The sequence below is a fragment of the Bidens hawaiensis genome, unplaced genomic scaffold (genome assembly GCF_021521415.1).
Source record: "Bidens hawaiensis isolate Kalapana, Puna unplaced genomic scaffold, B.hawaiensis_p1.1 tig00025364_1, whole genome shotgun sequence".
NCBI classification, from domain to species: Eukaryota; Viridiplantae; Streptophyta; class Magnoliopsida; order Asterales; family Asteraceae; genus Bidens; species Bidens hawaiensis.
Genome location: NW_027494042.1, coordinates 258,004 through 275,475, shown reverse-complemented (window position 1 = coordinate 275,475; position 17,472 = coordinate 258,004).

Genomic DNA, 17,472 nt, shown 5'->3' with positions numbered 1-17,472 from the left:
TATGCCGCATTCTTCGTCTATGGGAATCTCAGGTTCCCATTGACGAAGTTTGTTTACCGTGTTCTGGAGAGACATGGTGTACATCTGACGGAGGTGCACCCGATGGCGATCGCCAAGGTTCGCCATTTTGAATGGGTGTGCCTCATTCTGGGCGTGGAGCCCCATGTCGACCGCCTGATGACCTTCTATTCCTGGAGGTGCATCCAGGGGTGGTATACCTTGGTCACTCGGATCAAGGGTTTGAAGATCTGCGCTACCGAGCGCAGTCTTCGGTCTTGGAAGCGGGAGTTCTTCTATATCTCCGCTCGCGTCGTCCCGATAGCGATGACGTTCAAGAACGGGAGAGCTCTCCCGAACCTTCACGCCTCCAACTACCAGGAGGCTGAATGGTTCTCCAAGATTTCCCGGGTCCAGTCTCCGGTTTACCGCTTTGCGGAGTCCGAGATGGTGATGCTCGGGATGAGCCGGGTGTGGAAGGATGCTGGGGCGGAGGCGTCACAGATTCCCATCGTCCTCGAATACGGTTTGAACTCTATCCCTTACGGTATGATTCACATCCTCTTGCTGATTTAGGGTTTTTCTTCTAACTGTTTCTCTTTTTGTTTCAGAGGGGAATGACTTACAATCGCTTCTGCATCCACGGGAGGCTGGTGGTCCCGCTCGGCTGGGTACTCGTGCTCTTGATGATAACGAGTTGCCCATCTTGGAGCAAACGGCGGATCGGTTTGTGGAGGTCTACCCACCAGGCCACGAGATTTTGAGTGCCACGCGGCCAAGTAAGGAACTTTTTAACCCCCGCCCTCTCCATGCTCAAACCTCTGCTGGAGTTCCTCTAATCTTGTCATCTTCTGATGAGGAATCCGCAGATGGTCCTTTCTTGGTGAGGAAGAAGAAGGCTGCTGGCGTGAAGGGCAAGGCGAAGGTTGCCTCTACTGCCGATCCGGTGAATCGGTCTGACTCAGAGACCGAAAGCGAGGAGGTGGCGGGGAACCCTGGTGGTGGTAAGACAACAGTCTCGGAGGTTGAGACAGCTGCCACTGCCGCGCGACCAAGTTCTACGACGGTGACCAGCGTGAAGAGGCCGGCTCCGTCGGGTTCGTCCCCGCCGGTCAGAACCTTCAAGTTGAAGAGAACTCGTAAGTATAAATTAATCTTACCCGCAATTTCTTTCCGCCATTGTTTTTAATATCTTGTCTTCATGCAGGCGTGGATGCTACCGCATTCCAAGGTGATGCGGGGAGGAGCAGCTCTGGACCCATGACGGTAGGTTTGGTCAACCTACCCGAGGCCATGACCCAGGCTGTTGCGCCTGTTTGCAGCATTGGTTCAGTTGCTCATCCGATTGAGGCAACTGTTCCAATTGTGACGTCTCCGCCGGCTGTTAGTGCCATATTCACTGCGTCCTTCACTGAGCCGGCGGTGAGTTTTTCTACGGGTTCCTCCGCAGCGGCGGCCACGGTTGTGAGTTCACCTCCAGTGAGTTCACCACCGGTGGTCTCTACCGCGGCGGCTTCAACCGTGCCTCCGGCACCGGCGACTACTTCGCCCCCGGCCGGTTCAGCAGGTATGTTTGGGGCTTCTAGCCAATCTCTGCCTCCTTCCCATCTGCCTGACCTCTTGGATGGATATCCGTTAGGTTCAGGTGATGGGTTCGGCGGCTACCGGCCTGTTGTCGACCCTACAGGTGCGTAGGGTTATATTGGCCTTTTTATATATATTTTTGTTTTTATCATCTTTTCCTAACTGCTTTTTGTTTTTGCAGTGTCGGATTCGAATGAGGTGTTTGTTCCACGGTGGAACATCCGCCGGGGAACAACCCTTCGGACGCCCGTAGACTGCGTCGAGTGGGCGCGTCACGCGGCCCCAAGTGGCGCGTTGGGGGAAGCCATGTCCAGCTACCAGGAGGGTAGGCTGACTAATGAGCTTCGGATTCTCCTTGCCCAGATGCAGCCGCGTGTCGAGCTGCTTTGTCATGAAAACGACAAGTTAAAGGCTGCGCGTATCCAAGAAGTGGCTCAGGCGCGGGCTATCCGGGAGGAGAACAGGAGACTTTCCGCAGTTGCTGCGGAGAAGGAAAAGGCCTTCAAGGCCTTCGAGGTTGAAGTGCAGGCCCGGCTCGAGGCCCGTTCCAAGGCTGCCCAAGCTGTTAACGAACAGCTTCGGTTGGCTAAGGAAACTGCGCGAAACGCGACTGAGAGGGCCACCAAGGCTGAAGCCGTTGCTGAACCTCTGCGAGCCGAAAATGAGGAGCTCAAAACCAAACTAGAGAGGCTTCAGCAGGCTCATGATGCTTTGGCTATGGAAGACGCCAAGAAGCTTCAAGAAATCTTGGACCAGAGGGGTATGCTTGACCATACTGAGCGTAAGCTAAAGGGCGTTGAAGAGGCTGCTGCAAAGGAAGTGTTGCTTGCCAACCTCAATAAAAGTGAAGTCGAACGCGCCCGTAACCAAGCTCAAGCCGCCCTCCAAGAGGCTCTGGTTACCATGGGATGGCTTCTACGAGAAGCGTTGTCGCAGGTAAGCTTAGCTTCATAATGTCTTCACGCTTTTCTTTATACTTAGAAAAGTTGATATATTTTCTTTTTGTAGGTTGTGCATCGGATCTTCACGGACACATCTTACGACGATGCCATGAGCGCAGCCCTCAACGCTTCTCATGAGGATGGGGAAAAGGCTGGCTTCTTGCTTGGTCTGGGGTTTGTTGAGAAGGGCATCCCGCCTTCCAACTTCCCTCTATATGATGTAGATACTGAAGCTGCGTATGACCAAGCAGTGAACCAGTATGCCGCATTCCCGCATCCGGTGGTGGAGAAGGTGAACGAAGTTGCTGCTGCTGATGATGGGCTAACCATTCTCAAGACCTTCCTTGAACCGCCACAGCCAACTGATGGTGCGGGTACAAGTGGGTTTGGAGGGAGTGGTCCTGAAGCTTGAACCTTTAGATCCCTTCCCATTGTTAGGATAGGTTTATGTTTTTGTATAGATTTACACTCATGTAGGCGGGTAGATACCCGGCCATTCTTGTAATACTTGAATTTTTATGGAATGTATAAATCTTTGTGCGGGTAGGACCGCCACTTTCACTGGATGACTTGCTTTATAGACGTTATATGACTTGCTCATGCATATTTTAACTTAGCAATTTTCCAAGTGTTTTGAACAAGTTATCCGTTCGACGCGCGGTTGTCAATAGGTTAGTTCGGTTTCCTCTATCATGATTTGTGCGGTTAGGACCGGCACTTTCATTTCGTGGGATGACTGAACTTCACCTATAACTGACCTGCGTGAAGGTTGTCATCTGCTTTTTGTGCTTACGCGGGTTTTGCCGCCGTCCATACGCAACGATTTCTTCACACTTATTTATGCGGTGAAGACCGGCATATCAGTGTTTTGAATAAATTAACCGTTCGACGCGCGGTTGTCAATAGGTTAGTTCGGTTTCCTCTATCATGATTTGTGCGGGTAGGACCGGCACTTTCATTTAGTGGGATGACCAAACTTTACCTATGACTGACCTGCGTGAAGGTTATCATCTGTTTTTTGTGCTTACGCGGGTTTTGCCGCTGTCCACACGCAACGATGTCTTCACACTTATTTATGCGGTGAAGACCGGCATATCAGTGTTTTGAATAAATTAACCGTTCGACGCGCGGTTGTCAATAGGTTAGTTCGGTTTCCTCTATCATGATTTGTGCGGGTAGGACCGGCACTTTCATTTAGTGGGATGACCCAACTTTACCTATAACTGACATGCGTGAAGGTTTGCCGTTTTTTGTGTTTATGCGGGTTTTGCCGCCTTCCACACGCAACGACTTCCCCACTTATGTATGCGATGAAGACCGGCATATCAGTGTGGAAAGTTCATAAGTATAAATGTAAGATCATCAGCGTCAATGTGATAAGGAGAATCATTTCCATTAGAAGTGGCTCTGGGCCTTTTCTTTACGAGTTTGGAATTGATCTACATGTAGACTCTGTAATTGAGCTCCCTTCCATGTTGTTGGGATGGGAGTGCCATCGAGCCGATATGCACCTGGTTCGGGATCTCGTTGTTTACGCAGTATGTAGTCTCCAATATTGAAGCTACAGTTTCCTTCTTGTATTCCCCAACCGGGGTTCTACACGCATTACCTGCTCAGCGTTCATTACGCCACGAGGTGTGCGAGCGTCCCATCTCTGACAAATGCTTCGACGATGTCCTTCAAGTCTAAGCATTCTTTGGTGTTGTGGCCTCTTGTCCTGTGGAAGTCACAGAATTTGCTCTGATCAGCGTTGTGACGCTCTCGGATTATTGGAGCCTTTGGCCATGGGAGCCTCTCGGTGTCAAATATTTCGGTGACGCTTTTGGTGAGTGGCGTCCATCTGGAGTTCCGGTTTGACGACCGCATGTTATCCTTTCAGCCTAACCGAGGGCGAGAGCCGGATGAGGTGTCAAAGTTTACCCTTGACTCCCAAATGCCTAGCTTCCTCTTTTTGTTTAGTCGGGCGGTAAGGACATTGTTTTCTCTTGTTTTCTGGGTGTAGAGGTTTGTGCTCTGGGGAAGATCTCTACCCAGTTGCTTTTCCGTTTCTGCGAAGCGTTTAGCTGCTGTCATGATGGCATCTCATGTGGATGGCATGCCATCTTTACCCGTTAAGGTGCGGATGAGCTCTGGGTCTTTCGCGCCCTGGATGAAAGCAGCGCGAACAAGATCTTCGCTAATATTGCCCAGACTTAGCTTCTTTGAGTTGAAGCGAGTGATGAAGTCTAGTAAAGACTCATCTTCCTCTCGGATGCAGGTGAGGATTGTCCATTGTTCTTCAGTGTACTTTCATTGTTGACTGAAGTGTTGGCTGAACTTCTATTGGAAGTCTGCCCAATCAAAGATGTGGTGGACCGGTAGACGGTCGAACCACGCTCTGGCTGCCCCAACAAGCGTCATTTGGAACATATAACACCACGTGGGTTCCGTCCAGTTGCTGACGGTTGCCCCCGCTATGAATATGTTCAAATGATCGTCTGGGTCGGATATACCATCATAAGTGCCGATGTTGGACATATGTTTGGCACTTCTCGGGGCGATTGCTTCCGCAATGTCCCTTGCAAACTTGGACGTTCCCGCATTTGCAGCAGTTGGTTTAAAGGTTTTGGAGAATTCGCGTGGGTTTCCCCCCGCGTTCCTTGGTTTGAAGGTGACTCCGAAATTCCTTCTTGGTTGGAAGTCCGTTTCCTTACGCTTCCCTTTCGCCCTATGGCGAGGGTTTGCGTCGTTGTCGGATTCCTCCGAGTACTCGCACTCACTACTCATGTTGAGCTGTTGAGTGCTTCCAAATTCGTGAGCCTGTTGGATGGAACGTAAGCGTTCGTCCAACTCAGCTTGGAATTCCTTCTGACGTGCTTCCGCCCACGCTTTAACTTGTTCAGGTGTTTGGCGGGGGAGCCTCGTCTGTTGTCTTTCCACCTGGGTATCAATGAATCCCAGGGGATGATTGTTTTCTGCACTTGCCCCGGCTTGGGTAACCGGGGTAGTGTTCGTAAAATTTACTGCACTTGCCCCGGCTTGAGTAACCGGGGTAGTGTTCGTAAAATTTGTGTACTCGCCGGTGTTCCTCCCAGTTGCTGGGGTTGTGATTACCGGGGTTTCCTGGTCACTCGCTGGCCTTGGGACCTGAGTAACGTTAACCATCTTTTCGGAGGTTTTGAAAAAACTGAGAAAATTAGTTCTAGCTTTTATGCACGGATGGCGCCAATGAAGAAACACTAATCGACCCCGGGCAGATTACGGATAATCTGGGGGTTAAATAGATGTTTCCCACGAGGGGTTAGATCCGGCAAAGTTGGTTCTTCAGATGACCTGCAAAACAGACACCGTGAGCTCGTCACTGAGAAGGGGGGGGGTACCTCCTTGTGACCACCCTCCGGCGTGAGAATCAGACTAGATTGCTCTTGAATATGTGTATATTAAGAGAAATAACTAGAGCAGATATGATGGTATGAGATGAGATGATAATACCGTTCCAAGGTGTTGGAGTATTTATAGCCGAAGGTAGGTTTCCAAGAAGGTACAGCCGGCTGAATAGTATTCCTGTTCTGCCAACTGTGGGCTACGCACATGCCATGCTGGTGGTTGGTGGGTAGGCAGCGGCTGATAGTGACCAGGCCGGCTGTGTACTATTCCTGTTCCACCAACTGCAGGCTATGCACGTCCTCCGACAGGTTGGTGAGTAGGCAGCGGCTGATAGTGACATACAGTACAAGAGCGTGCTGCTCGTCATACTGTTGTCAGTGAGCTGTCGTATCTTTGGTCAGATCTTTTGTCCATACCTCGTCAGGTACAGTACAAAAGATCCTCCAGTATCGTTCGGACTGGCTCATTTGGGTGGGAGTTTTCCCGGCTTTGTGCGGGAGTGTTCCCGGCTTGCTCATCTCCTCTTCATGTGACATTACTGAATTATTTAAGAGTTAAGTGCCTTGTGCGTGTAGCCTTGCTGCGCGGGTAGCCTTCCCTGATGGCTAGTATCCGTTGCTGCGGGAACAGGCGGAGTACGTCTACCATTGGGAGGCTTTTCCTGCGGGAACAGCTTGCGTACTGCGCGTAAGGACGTCACGTCTCTGAGCATGGTGGGTCCTGCGGATCCAGTTGGTTTCTGCGCAGACGTCTCTCTTCAAGGTGAGTCTTTGCGAGTTTAGCCTTTGCGCAGACGTCCCTGTTGCAGGTGAGTATTGCGGGTTCAACTGCGCAGACGTCTCTCTTTGAGGTGAGTCTTGCGGGTCCAACTGGGCTCTGCTGGGACCTACCTCTTCAAAAAGATAACTGATAAAATTGCTGTTACCATGTACTTGATTGTTTAAGCACATATGCATATCCTGTATTATCTTTGAAAATGTTATTAATTTAAAAAGACAGTTTAAAAATCAAGTGAATAAAAGTAGTATAAATTAAATAAATTATTAAAGGAAGAAAAAAATAGTATGGTATAGTAAGGTGGCAAACGAGCCGAGCCGAGCTAGGACCAGCTCGAGCTCGACTCACACATAACTCGAGCCGTTTTTATACGTAGTGTAAATTTAGCCGTTTTCGGCCGAAAAATTGAGCCCGGTCCCACTCCGTTTGTGAAATTAGGTATACATTTTGAGTCCGCCCCTCCGGGTGTTTTAGTCCAAGCTTCGCCACTGGACACGAACCTACACGACCTTAACATGTATTGTGTTTGGGCTTAACAAGTTTCGTGTATTAAACAGGTAGAGATGTATCGACCTGTTAAATTTCGTATCTAAACAAGTAAAATATTTGTTTACCTGTTAAGTACCCGTTAATATTTGATTATATTTTCTTATAACTAAAAATATAATAATATAATATGTATTGTACCAAAACTACTTAATCCTGATTCTTTTACACCTAGACCACACCATCGTCCGTATATCTTCGGTCGTCTCCTCCACGCATCCCACGTCTCTGGTCTCCCTCCTCTCACACTTTGTAGCGGCACCACCGGCTTCCCAGCAATTGGTCTCTGTGACATTCGTCAATTTCAGGTTAACTCCGTCAACTCAACTCCGTCAATTCAAACTTAAAGATCATTGAATCTATAAAGCACATCTCATTACATTTAAACTAGGGTTTAAATGACGCTTGACAATTACTTCATGTGTAGTCTTTCGGGAATTGCACCGAAACGCAAACGAGTTGACGCTAATCATTGGTGAATAAACGAGAAACATTAAAACAATAATTATGTGTTAGGCTTATGTGTTATGTGATAACATTGTTTAAGAAGTTAACTCAAGATGCAAACTAATTACTTTGGGCTAGTAAACTAATAATTTGAAGTGGAGGGACCTAGATGTAACATGATTGTTATTAAATAATAATAAACCTAAACCCTAACTCCCTCTACCCATTCCCAAACCCGACGGCAGCCCCTTCTTCCCCTTCTCCCTTGCGATCGGCCATCACACACACATACAATCAAGATTGTTCAAGTTTGATTGAAGATTAAGGTGCTAGGAAGGTATAAACAACTATCCTATGCATCCTCTATGCTTAATTTCTATTTTTAATGGGTTAATTATAAACCCTAGGTCCGATTTTTATATGTGATTGTGTTCATGTGTCTTGTTTTGATTGAAAGATGTATTGATTGTTGAATTGATAGCTAGTATTGGTGTTATTGCATGTTAATCATTTGTTTCTTGATTTTGAGTTCAAGTAAAACCCTAATCATGGATGTAATGTGTAATTGATGTGCATGGATAGTGATTATGGTGCCTAGAATGTCATATGAATGAATTGTAGTCTATAGATGGTTAATATGTTGAGTTTTGTTGCAAACAGTTTCTGGACAGATTGTGTTGTTGATGTTCAATTGACTGTAACGGGGTGTAAGTTTGAAAATTGGTTGAGATTATTGATACTACAGTGTACTAGGTTGAGTCTAATTTCTAAAGAATATAAATTTGTAATTTTTGGACGTGTAAAAGTTAACTTTTATGATTTTACAAAAACGTTGTGCAAAGCTGAGTTGTGAGACCTGCTGTTAGGTTGTTTTGTAAATATTATATCTCATGAACTACAAGACCAAATGGGTTGGTTCCACTTCTGGAAGTTAACTTGTTGAGTTAAGAACCTAACCCCATTGGTCTTGCATTTGTTGGATTTTTCATTTAACGGGAATTTCAAATAACATTCTGTTGCGCATGAATTTGACTGTTGTGAGTTTGCTGTAATGTTTTGATCATTGTGAGAAACCTATGTGGAATAAAAATAAAATAAAATATGATCTGGAAACCTAATACATGTATGCTTTTTTGATGATTTTTGATGAATTAATTGAGATTCTATGATCGGTGGAATAGTATAATCTTTCAAATAGAATTCTGTCTCAGTAAAGTTAACTGCCGAACTTTGTGAAAATGCATGAAAAGTGCTAGTTGCTAGTTAATTATTATGTTTTGGCCAAATTGCCCCTGCGGGGAATGCTTGCAAAATAAGTGTGGTATTTTGACCAAATTGCCCCTGCGGGGAATAGTTGCTAGTGATATACATTATTAATACATGACACGTAAATAATTGTTCACACATGTATCGTATCACAAATGTACTTGTTAAGTCACACACGATTCACAAACGAAACACGAAACGTAATTTGTGCATAGGTGTTATGTGCCGAGTCTAGAGACTCGATAATAGTTCCGATACTTAGAAAATCTCCTTGTTGTTATAGAACGCTAGTGAGAGTTTTCTGTGACGCGCATCACTTTGTGACTTGTTTTTGGGAATTCTTTGCAAACAGTGAGTTTCACTTTCCCCTTTTAAACTCTTTAAACGCTTTTCACTTGGGGGAGATAACATACTCCGAAAACGCTTTTAAGATTTTGTTAGTAAATTATATATCACTTGTAAAGGCTAAGTGGCAAACGAAACAATTGAAGTCCTACACATCGAACCGGTTAGTATTGGAAAATAGAGAGTCACTGTTGAGTAGTACTACTGGGTTTGACAAACCCCACCCAACGCTAAACTCGACTGGAGGTCGAGTGGGTGTAATTTTGGCTAACACATTACCATGGTCTGGATGACCTGGTGGCAAGGCACTTGATAAACAGTCAGCTTCGGTGTCGAACACTTAGTAATACTTGTTGTATAGGCTAGCTACCTATCGATATATAATTGATTTAACACTATCTGCTAAACGCAAAACGCTGAACGCTGAACGCTGAACGCTGAACGCAAAACGCTAAACGCTTTATTTTATATAAACTTGTGAACTCACCAACCTCGTGTTGACACTTTTAGTATGTTATTCTCAGGTAGCCGAGGCGGGCGCGCGGTATAGGATCATGCATTGTTAAAAACGCTTTTGTTTATGCAAACTGATTTTAAACTGTTGTCATTGGATTTTAAGTCGTCCTGCGTGACGCAACTTTTGTCTTTTGGTTTTTACGCTTCCGCACTTATTTTCATTTAAACATTTTTATGGTTTGATTATAACTAATGATTCCGATCCTGTTAGTTCACCCCCTCTGACGGTAAAACTCAGTTAGTGGATTTTGAGGGTGTGACACTCTCCAATCACACGTCGTTGCTCACAATCAGTAGTCTCTTAAGGTACACAAATTGAACCCTCTTCTGATTCGAGTCTAGTATACGAACCTGATTAACTTTAACTAATAATTTGTTTGTTAGGAGATATAAGATTGCTCTTATCATGTATACATAGTATTAACAGGGTTCTGTTCATGTTTGTGAAATAGTACACGATAAGTTTTTGTGACGTGAACATGTATACATGTTCGTGTTCACGTCTTATCGTGTACGAGTATACACGATATGTATATATAATATTGTTATTATTAATTATATAATATAAAAAGAACGAGATATCCAGTCGAGCCTATGAGCCAAGCCATTGAGCCGAACCATGAGCGGGCCACGCCAGGCTTGAGCTTGACTAGATTAGAAAACGAGTTGTCTTGGCTTGGTTCAATTTTTTTTTTCATAAGAGCTTGTTTGGATTTTTTTCAAGCGAGCTTTTTAAACACCCTATAATATACATTTAGTCATTTCACTTCAAGAAAAATCTAACCCTCATCAATGTCAGGGACAATCCATGTTACGCTTATATATAAGCTTGGACCAATGGTTTAATTTCCCAAAATAGAGACGAAATGTAAAATCTTTACAAGCCATGGAGACCGTCCATTTACTTTATTCCTAAAAAATATTATCAGCTTTAACAAAACACAACTAACGATGTTAGCGAGTTGGATTGAATTGTTGATCATTTTTTGAAACCAAAATGTATGGACTACGGCGTGGGGAACAAAGGAAAAATGAAAGAAAATAATAAAAATGAGCAAATCACATATAAGAAAATGAGATTATCAAACTTAACAAAACACAACTAACGATGTTTGTGAGTTGGGTTGAATTGTTGCTCAATTTTTGAAACCACAATGTATGAAGTGGGATAAAAAGGAAAAAAACAAAAGAAAGTAATAAAAATGAGCAAACCACTTACACGAAAAATGATAGTTTACTCAAAATAAGATAAAAAAACTAAACTGGTAATGAATCAGTAAGAAAAAGTTTTAAAAGAAAAAAGATTAGATGGAACGAAATCCATTCGAACTGCTTGGTCCAAAGTTCGTAATATTTGAAACCAAATAACCTCCTAGGCTACTTAAGAATATTTTGCACTTTTCTTTTCTTAGTAGTAGAAATCGAAAAGACAATATATTTAAGATCGAGTGGATTATGAATCCTTTATTGTATATGTAATGTTGCCTTTTAAAGTCCTAGCTTCTATTAGAATGATTATTATTTTTTATAAAATGCCACCTTTTAAGAAAAAACCTCCTTGGCCATATTTCACCTCCTTGGCCATATTATACCATCTGTCAAGTGCTTCATGCCAAAAGTTACAAACCAATCACATGCATATTTTGGTAAAGAAAATTCAATAAAAGAAAATAAAAAAAAGGAGAGATTATAAATTATATTTTGCGGTAGTTGGAACAATACAAGATGCTTTGTTTAGGTCTTCTAATTTTTATAAAGTTTCTAATCCTACAATTTTGTACTCTTCCTTTCTCATCTTCACCCATGTGCTGATATGACCCCATCTTTTGCCTTTTTAATGGGGCAATATGTCCTCTTCCCTACAAATCATATTATACATATCCTATTAATCCCCCTCCATATTATATTCTCTGTCCAATCAAAATTCAAGATTAATTACACAATTATGAACACAAGCCCTTGACATGTGGCATTAGGGGGCTGTATAACAATTATAATATTTGTTTCATTTATTTTGAAGATCAATACAGTTACTAGCTTGATTCTCAGCCAACTCTAGGATGTTATTTTAGTACTACACTTCAACTATTGTTAGATTCACAATAAACCAGAATGCTTTCAGCAATGGACATGTCTTTCGAAAATCCCTATATAAAGTTGTAGTTCGTCGGTGACGTGTAGTCGGAATACACGGTATGGGTAATGTATTTACCGAAGGGTCACCAACAAGAATTATCGGGTCGAAATGAGGTACCATTTGCTGACTACTTTTCTACCATCAGCGTAACCGTATCATACTATTGTTCTCCTTGGCTGGGACGAACCACCATCGCCTCAAATATTTAAGATGTGCTATGATGGTGAAAGTATCAAGCCCCTTTATAAGGAAGTCTTCAATCCCCTTCACAACCAATGTGAGATATTATTACACATTCACATTAGTACAAACCATTGCCCTGACCCATCATGTTATCTTGTGAATCTCCTCATATATTTCATGAATCAACGACCATTATCATCATCATCATTTTATTTCTAGTCTCCGTTGCCTTTAAATATTCTTCCACTATGGATCCTATATCGATCTCTAGGGCGTTCAAACAACAATGTTAAGACAAACGTCAATAACAAATAAAATCTGAAGTTACAAAAAGAGAATAATAATGAGTAAAAAAATGAAAATAAAGTAAACTTGTGAGGCTTGAAATGGAGCACTCTAGTTGCAACAATTGGGACCATTAACAACCTATATATATCAAGACAAACATATAAGAATGTGGTGAATGTGAACAAAGATACGATAAGAAACAAATCTACCATACTGGGACAAAATATATAACATCAAGAAAAGGATATTTCAAGTACAAGATATATAGAACATAAAAAGAAGATAAAAGAAAGGAGAAATTAAGAGGAAAGTCACTAAGTGAACAACACAAATATAAAGTCATAATAAATTTTGTTAAATGAATGCCCGTAAGAACATGATCAACATTTTACAACATCTTAAAACACTTGGTACTCATGGAATTATTATTGTTTTCACCAAATCTTAATAAGTAAAATTTTGTGATCAAAATGGTAAGTGAGGTAGTGTGTTTGTAACAAATACGGTACATAAAGCTAAGAAATAACACAAGTAATTACAAGGAAAGCCCTTGATCAATGAGGATCTCTGACATAAAACCTTGGGAGGTAATCGTCGGCCTACCTTAGATAACTTTAATGATTGAAAAGTATAGTTTAACTCAAGAACAAGTGCTGATCGATGTTGGGCTATTACTTGGCGGAGTGGGACATTTTAAGAAATCATCCCAACTGGCAGGTGGTTCCGATTCAACATGGTGACTTACGATGTTAAGGATTAAGTTTTTAAATGAATTTAGTATTTTATTTTAAGTTTTCATGGTACCTTTAATGTTTAATCGTTGTAATTCTTTAATTTTTAGTTAGTGATATCTTTAATGGTGTATTTTTAATTTATAAAAAATTGGATTTATATAATCTAAACTATTAACCATTGACCAACAATACTTTTAACTAACGAAATGTCTGCTAACAGTCTCATCTTTTAACATATTTGCTCATAACGATTCGTGAATAACGTAATCCTAACTAATCATTAATGTATGGTATTAGAAGTAAAATAAATGTGTAGATCAATAGCAACTAGTGTTGAAGAAAGAAAATAAAGGTGACTAAACAGTGGATTCTGGTAACACTTTTTGTTATGGCTCAATTGAATATATATATATATATGACAAGGAAATAATTAATAAAATGCAAAACTTTCTAAGGCAAGTTAGAAACTTAGAACTTCGAAGAGTTTCATACTACTAATAAAACGCAAAAATGAAAATGATAGATGTACAAAGATGTAAAATGCTTCATATTAAAGTTTTGTCAGCAAGTTGCAGCGTAAAAGTTGATGTACAAACACCAAAACTGCTTCATTTTGATGTTTTGCCAGTAAATTGCAGTGTCAAAGTTGTTTCAACAATTTTATGTGTAGAATCGTATCGGGTTCTCTGTAGACTCTGTTATAGTTATAGAATTGTTTTCATTTTTTCATCGTCTTGTATGTTAACTTTGTGGTCCTTTACATATAACACACGTATATAGTAGATTTTTTTTAAAGACAACTTTATAGAGAGTTAGAGACCACAAGCCTGTCTCGTAATAAAAACGTTTACATTTTAAGAAGAAGATTTGTAATCTACTATGTCAAACCAATAGAAAATTTAACACTATAATTAGAACATCATAAATAGGACAACGAAATTATAGAATCAGATAAGTTCTTTTTTCCGCTTCCATATGACTGAAGTAGATTGGCAATGCAAAATGTCCGTTGATATACCTTTTTTTGAGTAAATTATATGACAAAATCTAATTGTAAGTTGCATGAAACCGACCTTATTGTTGGGAGCAGATTTTTATCCTCGGAATTGGGCTTCATCTAAGGATTTCGACCTATGCTGCTTGTTAGTGCACGGAAATTTGACACTGTAGATATGTTATCCTGGCATATAATCTGGATCAATTATCCTTAGAATACGTTGCAGGTCCTGTCAGAATCAGTGATCCTCAGTACTTATTACTTATTAACGATTTATCTTTATTATCTTGATATTATTGGCAGGTATAGCGGCTAGTTACCAAGATTAACCTATAATCTCGCAATCAAATCAACAAACCGCGTGGATAATTATGGAAAGAGTTATATTGAAGGCAATGGCGGATTTTTAGGGATTTTTAGTTAATAGTCATAACTCCATTGATTTATTATCTTTTATATATAATGGAGATTGTGATCAGTTAAAAAACACATGTATACACACACTAGAGCAGAACACATAATTCGCTCTACGCACTAAGCTTACTTTGTAATATCGATCACAATCTCCAAACACTTGTAACCACCTTTTATTATCAATATAATCGACGGTGATAGTTTTCACCGTCCGGGGGGGGGGGGGGGGTTGTGCAGGAGACCATGATAATCACATACTCATCGACCAAAGGTTACCTTGTTGATCATTGACTAAAGTAATTCGACCAAAGATTATCTTATTAATCCTTGACCGAAGTTACCTTGATAAGTTTTGACCGAAGTAAGACTATCTTGGTTAAGGGCTTTTTCCCTCGTGATCAAATCACTGTGTTCACCCCGATTACGATTACGTATTCAATATTATCGAGTTAGCACCTTACCTCACATTTACGAATTTGGATACTTGATCCTTAACAGATTTTTATCCAAAACAATTTGGCGCCCACCGTGGGGCAATTGGTGCTATAATCCATAAAATACCCTATCAATATTCAACCATTCATACCCATATCACCATCAATGTCCTCTCAATTAACCTCTGCTTCATCAACCATTCCATCTTCGGTTTCTCTCTCATCAAAGACTTTGCCACCGATGCCTCCTCCAATTACGGGAATATCATGGGCTGCTGCTGCTGGAAACAAGACACAAATTCCAGTCTTCCAGAGCTCAAAGACCACTGCTGCCACATCGGTGGTTAACTCTAACAATGATGTTTCTGCTATATTTTCACAAGTTAAAGCATACATGGAGCAGCAGAATAAGACTAATCAGAATATCCTTCGTGAAATTGAAGATCTCAAGAAAAGAAAGAGACCACTGGAGGATGAGACTCCTTTGATGCCAAGGATTCTAGATTTCACTACTCCAGGATCCGTGGCTCAACAGACTCAAGGATCCTCCTTCTTCCAGCAAGGATCATCTTGTAACACCCCGACCAAAGGCGGATTATACATCGGGGCGCCACATATTGTTTCATTACTCGTGACACTATTGGGTGTCAATATTTAATAAATACATTCATTCGCGCACGCGCAGGGTAAACACAAGATAACATAAATCATCATAAATCAATATATTATAAATAATAATAATAAAACAGCAATAACTTGTCTTGATACATTTTAATCTAGGTCCAAAATAAAGAAAACTTCCTAGGTGTCCACAAGCTCCAAAACAGCTACTGCAAACCTGAACACGTGTTAAAATAAACGTCAAACACTTGCGTGTTGGTGAGAAATCAAGTTTAATACAATACATAGATAACAATAAATCTGCGCGCAACATGTGTATGTCTGGTTTTCAACAAGGGTGTAATCTGATCGGGACCAACTCTAAGATTCATAAGACTGCCAGTGCTCACAATTGAGCTCACAAACAAGACAAACTGTGCATGTGCAAACAAAAGAGAAAATCATAAACGATAGTTCTCCCGTGTTCATCTAATGGTACCATGAAAACTGCGGAATAGACCGACAAGACGGTTAATGATCCACACATACAAATAAACAGCCAAGTCTACGTCCTCAACACATGGGATACTGCGCGACTAAAGTTCATAAACAAGTTTAAGACTCTAAGTTTGTATGAACACATGAACATCCCAAAACATTAAAAGCAAAAAGGGATTAGGTACGAGATTACTCACTTGATAAACGATGCGGTGTAAGATAAAGCAAGAACCAACTTTAAACAAGCACAAGTTAACCTATAAATAAGATTATTGTTTTAATGATTTGTTTTAAGTCTTGATTATAAGTTAGCATAATTAATAAGTAAATTATTATATATAATATATATTACCGGAAAAGCAGGGCAGAACAGGGAGGAAGACGGAGGCAGAGAGGAAGACGGCAGAGAGAGCAAGGAGCAAGAGAACAGGAGAGATTAAGTGTTTTGTGTGTGTAGTGTTATGAAAATATTATTATTATTTATAGGAAAACCCTAGGAGACATAATCCCTAGAAAAGGGGAAAAGATCTTTAACAGGATCAAGCAAAAGATATCAAAAAGCATAAGAATCCAAAAGCAAAAGATATGGAAAGATATGGCAGCTGCAGAGGCAAGATAAAGCTGACAGGGAACAGTAAAAAAAAGGCATGGGCGGTTCAGATAAAGGTACAGGTCAGGCATGGCAAAAGCAGATCTCCAAAGATAATGTCAGTCACTTTTTCTGCCAACCAATGGGGTTGGTGCGCATGCTGCGCCAAAAGTGGCTTTTCAGACATAAAGCAGATTAGGTCAACAGCTCAAAAGATAAGACAACACAAAAGCAAACGGCTAGATTACACAGAAGAAAACTCAAAGGGTTTAGCGCGAGAAGGCTGACACAAAAGGTCAAGAGAGCGCGAGCGCGAAGGCAGACAGAACTAACCTTAACGCGTCGCGGAAAGAACTACCATTTCTAAGCGCGCCGCGGGAAGAGTCACATTTCTTAGCGCGCCGCGGGAGGAACTAAAATTCCTAGCGCGCCGCGGGAAGAACTATAATTCTTCGCGCGTCGAGGGATGAACTACGATTCTTAGCGCGCTGCGAGAAGAACTACAAATCCTTAGCGCGTCGCGGGAAGAACTCCCGTCCTTCGCGCACTGCGAGAAGAATTACAATTCTTAACGCGCTGCGAGAAGAGTTCGTCTCGCGTATCGCTGAAACAGGTGGTCTTCACGCAGGATTCCTTGTAAGGGGTCTGGCGCGTGGAGCTGCGCAGACAACCTTAGGCGGGAAGAACCAAAGGACAAGCAAAGAGTTAGAAGAAAAAGAGGGAAACAAGGCGTAAGGGCGGGACGGCGACAAGAGGGAAAAGAAGGCGGAAAGAGAGAAGGAGAGGGACGGGACGGCGGAAAGAAAGAGAGAG